General features: G+C 36.2%; 1 long non-coding RNA gene across 1 annotated transcript in view; it reads left to right on the top strand.

Moving 5' to 3' along the window:
* LOC136793999 (uncharacterized) overlaps window positions 1-12,152 on the top strand; it is a 176,868-nt gene that overhangs the window by 38,197 nt on the left and 126,519 nt on the right. The window contains exon 2 of the long non-coding RNA XR_010840146.1: window positions 9,517-9,663. This is a non-coding gene — a long non-coding RNA (uncharacterized lncRNA). The remainder of the gene's footprint in view (window positions 1-9,516; window positions 9,664-12,152) is intronic.

A 12,152-nucleotide genomic window follows, 5' to 3' on the forward strand; every position in this document is an offset into this window, starting at 1 on the left:
CCATGATCAAGTGGGTTTTATCTGAGGAAAACAAGGATTCTTCAATATATGCAAATCAATCAATGTGATACACCATATTAACAAATTGAAGGAGAAAAACCATATGATTGTCGCAATAGATGCAGATAGAGCTTTCGACAAAATTCAACACCCATTTATGATAAAAACGCTCCAGAAAGTAGGCATAGAGGGAACTTGCCTCAACATAATAAAGGCCATATATGACAAACCCACAGTCAACATCATTCTCAATGGTGAAAAACTGAAACCATTTCCACTAAGATCAGGAACAAGACAAGGTTGCCCAATCTCACCACTATTATTCAACATAGATTTGGAAGTTTTAGCCACAGCAATCAGAGAAGGAAAGGAAATAAAAGGAATCCAAATCGGAAAAGAAGAAGTAAAACTGTCACTCTTTGCAGATGACATGATACTATATATAGAGAATCCTAAAGATGCTACCAGAAAACTACTAGAGCTAATCAATGAATTTGGTAAAGTAGCAGGATACAAAATTAATGCACAGAAACCTCTTGCATTCCTATACATGAATGATGAAAAATCTGAAAGAGAAATTAAGGAAACACTCCCATTTACCACTGCAACAAAAAGAATAAAATATTTAGGAATAAACCTACCTAAGGAGACAAAAGACCTGTATGCAGAAAGCTATAAGGCACTGATGAAAGAAATTAAAGATGATACAAACAGATGGAGAGATATACCATGTTCCTGGATTGGAGGAATCAATCTTGTGAAAATGACCCTACTACCCAAAGCAAGCTACAGATTCAATGCAATCCCTATCAAACTACCACTGGCATTTTTCACAGAACTAGAACAAAAAATTTCACAATTTGTGTGGAAACATAAAAGACCCCGAATAGCCAAAGCAATCTTGGGAAAGAAAAACAGAGCTGGAGGAGTCAGGCTCCCTGACTTCAGACTATACTACAAAGCTACAGTAATCAAGACAGTATGGTACTAGCACAAAAACAGAAATATAGATCAATGGAACAGGATAGAAAGCCCAGAGATAAACCCATTCACATATGGTCACCTTATCTTTGATAAAAGAGGCAAGAATATACAGTGGAGAAAAGACAGCCTCTTCAATAAGTGGTGCTGGGAAAACTGGACAGCTACATATAAAAGAATGAAATTAGAACACTCCCTAACACCATACACAAAAATAAACTCAAAATGGATTAATGACCTAAATGTAAGGCCAGACACTATCAAACTCTTAGAGGAAAACACAGGCAGAACACTCTATGACATAAATCACAGCAAGATCCTTTTTGACCCACCTCCTAGAGAAATGAAAATAAAACCAAAAATAAACAAATGGGACCTAATGAAACTTAAAAGCTTTTGCACAGCAAAGGAAACCATAAAACAAGAGGAAAAGACAAACCTCAGAATGGGAGACAATATTTGCAAACAAAGCCACTGACAAAGGATTAATCTCCACATTTACAAGCAGCTCATGCAGCTCAATATTGAAAAAACAAACAACCCAATCCAAAAATGGACAGAAGACCTAAATAGACATTTCTCCAAAGAAGATATACAGATTGCCAACAAACACATGAAAGGATGCTCAACATCACTAATCATTAGAGAAATGCAAATCAAGACTACAATGAGGTATCACCTCACACCAGTCAGAATGGCCATCATCAAAAAATCTACAAACAATAAATGCTGGAGAGGGTGTGGAGAAAAGGGAACCGTCTTGCATTGTTGTTGGGAATGTCAATTGATACAGCCACTATGTAGAGCAGTTGGATGTGCCTTAACAAACTAAAAGTAGAATTACCATATGACCCAGAAATCCCACTACTGGGCATATACCTTTAGAAAACCATAATTCAAAAAGAGTCATGTACCACAATGTTCACTGCAGCTCTGTTTACAATAGCCAGGACATGGAAGCAACCTAAGTGTCCATCGACAGATTAATGGATAAAGAGGATGTGGCACATATGTACAATGGAATATTACTCAGCAATTAAAAGAAACGAAATTGAGTTATTTGTAGTGAGGTGGATGGACCTAGAGTCCGTCATACAGCGTGAAATAAGTCAGAAAGAGAAAAACAAATACCATATGCTAACACTTATATACGGAATCTAAAAAAGAAAAAAAAATGGTTCTGAAGTATGTAGGGGCAGGACAGGTATAAAGGCGCAGTCATAGAGAATGAACTTGAGGACACAGGGTGGGGGAAGGGTAAGCTGGGACCAAGTGAGAGAGTGGCATGGACATATATACACTACCAAATGTCAAATAGATAGCTAGTGGGAAGCAGCCACATAGCACAGGGAGATCAGCTCTGTGCTTTGTGTCCACCTAGAGGGGTGGGATAGGGAGGGTGGGAGGGAGACGCAAGAGGGAGGAGATGTGGGGATGTATGTATATGTATAGCTGATTCACTTTGTTATACAGCCGAAACTAACCCACCATTGTAAAGCAATTATACTCCAATAAAGATGTTTTAAAAAGTAATGGATATTTTATTATATTTATTTCTAGACACTTCATAGTTTGGCAGTTGATTGGAAGTAGTATATTTTTTAAAAGTGTATTTCAAATGACTTCAAATGACTTCCAATGGTTATATAGGGACAAAGGCAATTGATTTTGTATATTGATGCTTTTTATCCATCTAGCAAACTTGCTGAAACCCTTGTAAGTTCTGATAGTTTGTCTGAAATTTATCTTGTATATGTGTCACCTTTTCTTTATCCATTCTCTGTTCTTAAATAGTCTTGACTAAGATTTGTCTATTGTCTTTACAAGTATCTTTTTATGTCCTGAGCTTTAAAAAATATATTCTAAGAATCTGTGATTAGCTTGTGAGTTTAATGCATGTAGTTCATTTATTGGGATTGCTAGTATATTTGGATTCATGTTTAGAAGCAGCATAAAATAGTAATTACTAGTATAGACTTTAGTGTATACTTTGTATCTTTCTCACCGTGTCACTTACTAGTTTTAGCTGTTGATCAAATTATTTAACCTCCCTATGCTTCACTTTTCTCATCTGTAAAATAACAGTAATAATATCATAGGACTCTTGACTGAGTTAAAGTGAAGAATAAAGGAATTGATATTTGTAAAACACTTAGAGTGGTGCCTGGCACATAAATGCCCTAATTGTTAGTTATTATTCATATTATCTTATTCATATTTTTAGGCTTTTTATTTGATCCTCCCTCCTTTCTAATATTTTACTGGATTAACTGAGTTTCCTTTATTCCCTCCCTCCCTCCTACACATGTGACAATGATTTGGAAGTTTTCTATTTCTTAGAAATAATCAGTACCTTCTCTGAATATTTTAACTCTATCACCACTTTTGTATTTTATGTTATTTTTAAGAATTTTGGAATTGCTAAATTTTTGATCCCCCAAATTAGTTGTCATTTTATTTTTATGCATGCAAATGCATGCTTAGATTTATCAAAATGTTTGCTAATGTCTTTGTTCATCTTTGTTCTAGGATCTCATTCCTTCTTTGTGTTAAATTTCCTTCTTTTAATCTTTAAAAATATTTTTAAGTTTTTAAAATATTTTTTTCACAGAAGGTCATTTAGTAATTAATGTTTCATTTCCCTTCCTTCCTCCTTCCCTCCTTCCTTCCTTTCTTCCTTCCTTTATTTTTGGAAAATACCTTGATTTTCCCCCTCACCCTTAAATGACAGTTTAGCTGGGCAGACCATTCTAAGTTGCCAGTTATTTTCTCTCAGCACTTTGAAATATCACTTTGCCTGTGACTGTTCCTGTGAAGCCTGCTATCAGTCTAATTCTTGTTCCTTTTAAGGTTGTCTGCCTTTGATCTCAGGTTACTTTAAAAATCTCTTTATCTTTGGTGTTCTGAAGTTTAATTGTGGGTGTTTCTAGGTGTGGATTTATATTTATTTCTTTTAACTGGTACTCAGTATATTTCCTAATCTGACAAATATTCCTTAAATTAGTTATAGAAAATTAACCACACTTCGTGCTTGAATAGTGCCATTTTCCAATGCTTTCTATCTTATAGAACTCCTAATAGATGCACGTTGTGTTTTCTTACTTCTACCCTTAATTTTTCTTTTACATTTTGGGGAGTCACTGAAGCCCTAAGTTGACTTGATCTTAGGACAGTTTTGATTGTATCTACAAAGGGTTATGATTATTTTTTCCAGTCCCAGGCACAAAATATGTGTTTAATAAATGGTATCTATCTATTACTATGTACATCCTCAGTGTATTTTCAAGTACATAAAATTTTTCTTTTTTTTCCTTGCCTATTCCTTCATGTCATTTATTTGATTTGGGGGAAAGGGAAGATAAAACTTTGCCCTTGTTTTCTATTTTTTAGTAGTTTTTAATGTACTTATGTTACTTTTAAAAGAAAATGAAAGTTTAAAATAGAATTTTCAGGAGCTAGATGATTGGATTTTTTAAATGTCATGTCCAAGTGTCTCTAGATAATTATCTCTTTTCTTCTTCCATTGCTTTGTGTCAACCTTTCGATAAGCCTGCAAAAACAAGATATGTTTGAAAGTCTTTCACTCTATTTCCTGCTTCTAAAGTGTGAATGCTTTAATTATTTGAAACTCTCTGAGGTCTCCTTTAGAGAGGGCTGTCAGAACATTGCAGTTTCACTTGTGAAAATCTCTCTTGGGCCCAGCACAAGGTTTGTGATTTAATGAGATACGCATTTCAAACAATGTAACAGCAACTTGGTAGGTATTTAAGAGCAAAATTTTGATAAAGGTTCTGTGTTCCTCTGGGGACCTGTGATTTTTCTGGTTGAAGTTAATTCCTAGGAGGGTGTTTATTATGAGACTGACACTCATTGCCTCAGACTTACAAATGAGTTTTCTCATCTTGCAGGAAAATGGAAGTTTCACCTCTCACTTTGCTTTCCTATTTGGAAGGAATATAGGACTTTCCAAAGCCAGGGGTAAACCACATGCCTTCTTGGAATTCTTGGAATATCCTTTGAGATCATGGATTTGTATATCAATGGTCATAGCAAGGCATAGTGTGTAATCATTCCTATAAGCAAATAGACTAATGGTTGGGAGACCTCTGAGAAGTTATGTGGTCCAAACTAGATTTTACAGATGAGAAATCTAAGATCCAGAGAGTTAACTGTGTTCCCTAAGACCACCAAGCAGATCACTGTTGGCTGTACTACTCGTTCTCTTGACTCCTGGTCCAGCACACATTCCATGTTATAGAAGAGTCTGTGTTTTCTCAACATTATTTTGGAGAATTCCTTTGCTTTGACTGGCTTCAAAGGAAAAATGAAATTCTTAATTTAAGCTTCTGCATTGCACAAGACAACATTTAAGACATAATATGATGCAGATATCCCTTATTATCTGAACTCTCATTCTCTAAACACAGGAACTGTATAGATTCAGAAAAACATTTTTGAGATGGGACTGGTATCCCTTGCTATCCATACTCCTCCCACTGGTATTAAAATGATGGAAACCAAATACTGTAGGTTCACTCATTAGCTGAACTTACTTTCCTAATTCTTCCTCATGCACCAACTAGATTTAAAAATTGGGTTACTTTGATTTGCAATAGGATGAATATAGGAAGATTATGTATTTCAACAATTAAAGAATCTCTGAATTTTAAGGAATACCAAAGATCATCTAGTTCAAACACATATTTTTTTTTTCTGAAGAAGGCATCTAATAACTATTGCATTTGACCTAATTTACTTTCTCAGTTGTAGGGGACCGGGGACCAGCATCTGGAAGCTCTAAGGTAGTTGGCCATTGGTGTACACAGAGGCTGACTTGAATGGACTACTACTGTCAATGACCACTTCTAGTGACATTGTTCTCAGTAGTATCACCTAAAAATTTTATAGCATCAAATCAAAGATCATTTTTAGTCCTTATCTTATGGGAATTGTTGATCCTTATTTCTACTGTCTTGATTTCTATGATACCCACACTATTTGGTTCTCCTTGAAACTGTCTGATGGTTTCTCCTCTGTTTCATTTGTAGAATCTTTTGCTTTCTTTCACCTCTTGAATGTTAGTCTTTTTAGCTCTCAGGGTTCTGTTCTCATCCTGGTTCTTCTCACTCTATGTAATGTTCCTATGTGCATACAAAATACTTAATACACATTCGATCCATTAGACAAGCAAATAGATGATTCCATTTATTCTTAACATTTTTATTACCACCTATATGCTGATAACTCCAAATTCTGTATAATTTTGATGATCTGGACTCTCACACACACATATATCAACATGTTAGATCTCCATGTATATGTTACCTAGACACTTCTAACTCAATACACAAAATGAACTCATCTTCAGTATTCTCCATCTCAGTTGTAGGACCCACCCATTTCCCCAAGTTAGAAACTAATCACCCTTTTTCTTCTGCTCTCTTACCAACTCCAATCCAACCTACAGTAAGTCCCCTACATACAAATACAAACAAGTTCTGTTCTGAGAGTGCATTCGTAAGTCCAACAAAGTTAGCCTAGGTACCCAACTAACACAACTGGCTGTATAGTACTGTACTGTAATAGGTTTATAATACTTTGCATACAAATAATACATAAAAACAAACACAAAAAATAAAGCATTTTAAATCTTACAGTACAGTACCGTGAAAAGTACAGTAGTACAGTATAACAGCTGGCATACAAGGGGTAGCATTGAGTGAACAGGCAAGAAGAGTTACTGACTGGAGGAGGGCGAGGAGGCAGGAAATGGTAGAGCTGAAGGATCATCAGCAATAGGAGATGGAGGGCAAGCTGCAATTTCACTCATGCCTGACTTTGATGGCACAGGTTCTGGTTCCTTGCTGAATTCCATTCTATCTACCCTCTTGAAAAAATGGTCCGGTGATGTCTGGGTAGTAGCTCTTTTTTTCTTATCATAGATGACATGGATTGCATTCTGAACGGCTGCTGCAACCTTCGTGTACCATTGTATGTTCAGGTCCTGTGCCTCAAAAATGAACAGTGCCTCCTCAAATAAAGAAATCCCCTTGTCATTTCCTGTGTCGTGAGTCTCTGGTTCTTCAGAGTACTTCTTCCTCTTGTCGCTCCACTCTCTCAATTATTTTCACTTTTATTTTCATCGTTACTTCTTGGCGCTTCTTAGAAGTACCAGCTACATCACCGCTGCTTTTACACTTGCTTTCAGACATCCTAGGCTTGAAATAAAGATACTGTACTACTGTACTCTATATGGTACTGTACAGTAAAGTACACAAAGGCACAACTACTTGTAGAGGATGCACACATGTGACAATGTACACCAGATACTTGAACTAACTTATGTGATTGGACACGTGAACACACATTTGCATATTTGAAAGTTCACAGCTTGAAGGTTCGTATGTAGGTGACTTACTGTATTACAAAATTCTGTCAATACTTTCTTCTAAGAAGTTCTTGCATTCATTTTGTTCTCCATCCTTATTATCAGCTCTGGTGATATTTTCATCATTTCTTTCTGTGGTTACTTCAAGAGCCTCCTAACCTGCATCTTTGCTTTTGGATACGGTCTTTCAAATCCCATTCTCTGTATAGATACCACAATATCAGTATCTGAAACATACATCTGATTCTATTCTTTGTTTTTCTATTTTCAACAACTCTCCATTTTCCAGTGGATAAAATAAATCTAAGGTCCTTACCATGTCACACCAGACCTTCCTTATGAACCTCTTAAGCTTTATCTTAACAACACTCTGTCTCTCACTTCATGCTTTAGCTGCACGTTATTGCTTGTATCTCTCATCCAGAAACCATGCTACTCTTCACTTTCAGGCCTTTATTAATGCCACCTTTTCCTTCTCCTCCTCTCTTCTACCTGTTCCTACTTATTTTTTATGAATCAACCCTAGAAGCCTCCTATGAAGCCACCATGAAGGTTTTAATGATTTCCTTAGTTGAATTATGTGCTTCTGCATACTCATAGTCACTGTTACTTCAGTTATGACATAGTTTTATGACGGCCTGTTTACATATCTGTCTCCCCTACGATACAGGAGTCTTTAAGTATGTATACTGTGTCCTTTTTATTTCTACTCCCAAGACCTGGACTAATGCTTGAAACATAGCAGACCCTCAATAAATATCTGTAGGATGAATGCTGGTGAGAGAGGAAGGCTTTTGTTAGCCTTCATCCTATAAATCCAGAGGACTCCAACCTGGCAGCAGTAGAGGCTGGGTGGTTTATTCTGGGAGCTTTATTGCTGGCTTGATCTGTGATCTCTCAGATTTATGGACTGTGGAGCAAGGCAAATGTGGAGAGGGCTAAGCCCTTCGGTACGTTCTTGTTTACCCTGGTAAGAACACAATTCTGTTCATTCAGCTGCATAAATATTTCTGAAATGTGTTCACTATTTTAAATCCAGACTACCACATTGCTTGCCCTGGTGCCTGAGTAGGCCCTCCATAACTGGTATATTTGCCTTAAGTCTTGTCTCTTCTAATTCTTCTCCCACATATACTGTAACCTCAGTAATCTTCCTCAGATGCTAAAATTCTTTATTGGGTTTCAAATCTCTTAGACAAAAGTCCAAACTCCCTAATGCAGACTATAATAATTGCATTTTATGATCTGACCCTTGCTTATTTCTCCAACCCATGGCTCACCATGCTGTCCTGGCTCATCTGGGCTCCTGTCAGACTGAATGGTTTTTGGTTCATTTGACCTGCTTTATTTCACTTACTTCTGGGTCTTTGGATTTTGCTTGGGACACTCATCCTTTTTACTCCCATCCTCATTACCAAGTTAACACTTAACTCATCATGCAGGTCATAGCTTAGGTGTTAGCTTCCTCCAGAAAATCTTCCTTGATGTTTGAATCCAGGTTAGGAATCTTTTCCCTCTCCTTCTCTACCAGTTTTTCTGCCCATAGTCTCTTGCAACACTCCTGAACTTCCCTCTTATATAACATCACACGACCATAATTGCCTTTCTTATTGTCTTGGTGACCTACTAAACTAAGTCCTGAGAAGGCAGAAACCATGTCAGTTATGTTCCTTGTGGTATCCTCAGCACCTAGTACAGGAACTTGCACAAATTGGTGCTGAATATTTATTGAATAAATGAATGAATGTGTGAATATAAAGCCATTTTATTTTTTATTAAAGCATAATTGATTTACAATATTATGTTGGTTTCAGGTGTACAGCAAAGAGATTCAGTTATACATATGTATATATATTCTTGTTCAGGTTCTCTTCCCTTATAGGTTATTACAGAATACTGAGTAAATTTCCCTGTTTTATAGAGTAGGTCCTTGTCAGTTATCTATTTTATATATAGTAGTGTGTATATGTTAATCCAAACCTCCTATATAAAGTCATTTTATATTATTCACTGGATTTCATCTTGCCATGCTGTTGAGAAATTATAGGATAATAACAACTGGAACTGTGGAGTTAATTTTTTTTTTTTTTTTAACTAGCTGCACATGAGACTGTTTCTGACAGTCCTGTGTTTGTTGTTGTCTTCAGGTGTACAATGAGAAACCTGGGTTTTGTGACATCTGAGTCTCTTCCCGACTTAGTGAGTCTGTCTGGATCTCTGACTAACCATAAGCATGAATGCTGTTATCAAAATAAACCACTAATAAGGGGAATCTGGTGACTGATGGCGATAAGGTAGGTAATCTCATTTATACTTCTGTATGGTGGGAAGTCCCTTTTCTCTACCAAAGGAAGTGGGTGCCTCCAAGTCACTGGCAGTGGTCTAATACGCCAAAAATAGCTTTCTGGAACCATCATGGATTTGGTCTGGTTTCATGACAAGAAGGTGGGCTTAGGAAGATGAGGTGTTAAGTATTGTTGAAGAGCATTTTATCTTCTTGCTAGGTGTAGGGCTGAAATTTATTATTGACTCAGCAAGGCTGCCCTATTTTTAGGCCTAAAGGTTAGCTTGCAATACTTCAGAGAGTGGGCCACCAGGAGGAAGTGTTACCAGCTCAACTGAGTCTTGTTTTATTTATAAATACTGTGTTGATTGATTTTAAATTGGTTATATTTAATTTGGGACGAGACCAAAATAAGAATTTACATATGCATTACCAAATAGTGGGTGTGCTGTGTTTGTGGCTTTATTTGTTGAATTGGGTACTAATGGAATACGTAGAAAAATATACCTTTCCTTTCTTGCAAGTGAGTCAAACGTCCAAGGATTTGTCCCTTAAGAAACTCATTTTATCTCCTATTTCTCCTGTAGAGAAATAATCCTTAACTGTAGCTTGCCCAGTTATTTCTCGTGTGTGAAATTGGTCATTAGAAGGTCAGGGGAAGGAAATAATGACTCAATCTGGATGAATCACTACCACTCATGTAAATTGAGGAGTGTGGGTTTCATGACCTCATATACTCTGAGTCCAGAAGGTCTGTGAGGGTGAAAATTTGCCTCCAGATAAATTCTAATGAGGTGAGTTTGGCGAATGATCAAGTCATAAACAAACTTTCTTCCTAATTCATACTTTGTTTGGGTCAGTAGTATTAATTGTGACAGACGAATATTATTACTGGTATATTGCACTTAGACAACTGGAGTTTGGTCAAAAGAAACCTTGACTTAGAGTGACAAGAACTAGCCTCTGCCTCAAGTTGTGTGATTTTGGGCAATTAGTTAAAATATTTGAGCCTCAATTCCTCATCTTTAAAATGAAACTAATTTGAACGTGACACAGAGGTCAGGAAAAATATCACATGTTGATGGAAATTTTTTGGTGTAATTGGCTAAACTAGGAAACTCAAATGTGTTTTAATGTGTGTTATGGTTAAATCTAGTCAACAAACTATACCCCTAAATTTACACATGTTCACACACACGCTTCCTAGTTTTTTTCAGGTTCTATTTCCCATGTACTTTCATGATGGATTTGTATACACTTCACCCAACATCCAGGTGGCAATTGACAAATTCATAAGTTTAGTTTCTTTTTAATGTACATAACTGCCACATCCATGTGGGAGGATGAACTAAGATTTACTGTGCATCTATTCTAGGTTAGATGAAAACTCAGTGCAGTACATAAATTACCTTCAAATCGATATCCAGAGGCAGGCATTACTCTGTTTCAGCCAGGATAATAATTATGAGGGAAATAAAGGGTGAAAGTTCATATCCTGGAGTCAGGTTTCAGTTTCCAGACCCAAATAGCATGTAAATGCATATAAGAGTTTTAATGTCATTTCAGAATTTTGTATCTCACATTTATTTATTCTTCTATTTTGTCCCTGCTCCTCTCTCCAGAGGCCACTCGTGTTATCAGTTGTTTTATGTATTCTTCCAGGGATTCACAAGAATAGATATAGCACACTCAGGTACACAAGCAATATCTCCTTTTATTATTTTTCTCTTAAATAATAGCGTACTTTCCAGTTGTTCCACGCCCTAATTTTTTTTGCTTCACAGTGTACCTTGAAGATGATCCCATGTTAAGTATATAAAGAGCTTCCTCATTCATTCTGAAGACTGTATAGTATTCTGTTGTATGGATGTGTGTGTGTGTGTGTGTGTGTGTGTGTGTGTGTATGCATGTTATTTCTAATTGTTTTCTCTTACAAATAATGCAGCAAAGAATAACTTATACATATGTTATTTCACATCTGTAGGATATATTTATAGGATAAATTTCTGAAAGAGGAATTGCTGTGTGTAGGTGATATGCATTTGAAGTTTGTATAGATATAGCCAAGTTTCTTATAATAGGGTCATGCTGATTTACACTTTGGCTAGTCATATGTAAGTGTGCCTGTTTCTCTACACCATCACCAATGGGATACATTATCCAATTTTTTTCCCTTATCTTATATGTCGGTGCAATTCTAATTTGTATTTCTTTTTGTAAGAGAAGGAGGCAACTTTTCATGTGTTTAATAATCATTTGATTACTTTTTGACTGCCCAAAGGAATGTTTCTTTATATTTGAACTCCTTTTAACTGGGATAGGACTCATGTGGACTTGGCTGGGTCAGTATTCCCAAAATGATGTACCATATCAATATTAAGTCTTCCTTATTTTTAGAAATGTTTTCTTGAATTTTTAAAACAAATTTATCATGTTTAATTTCCAGATTTCTTCTTTGGGCATTCCAATTATGTATACACTGAATCCCCTTTATCTACC

This window comes from Kogia breviceps, chromosome 4 (genome assembly GCF_026419965.1).
Source record: "Kogia breviceps isolate mKogBre1 chromosome 4, mKogBre1 haplotype 1, whole genome shotgun sequence".
Taxonomy (NCBI): Eukaryota; Metazoa; Chordata; class Mammalia; order Artiodactyla; family Physeteridae; genus Kogia; species Kogia breviceps.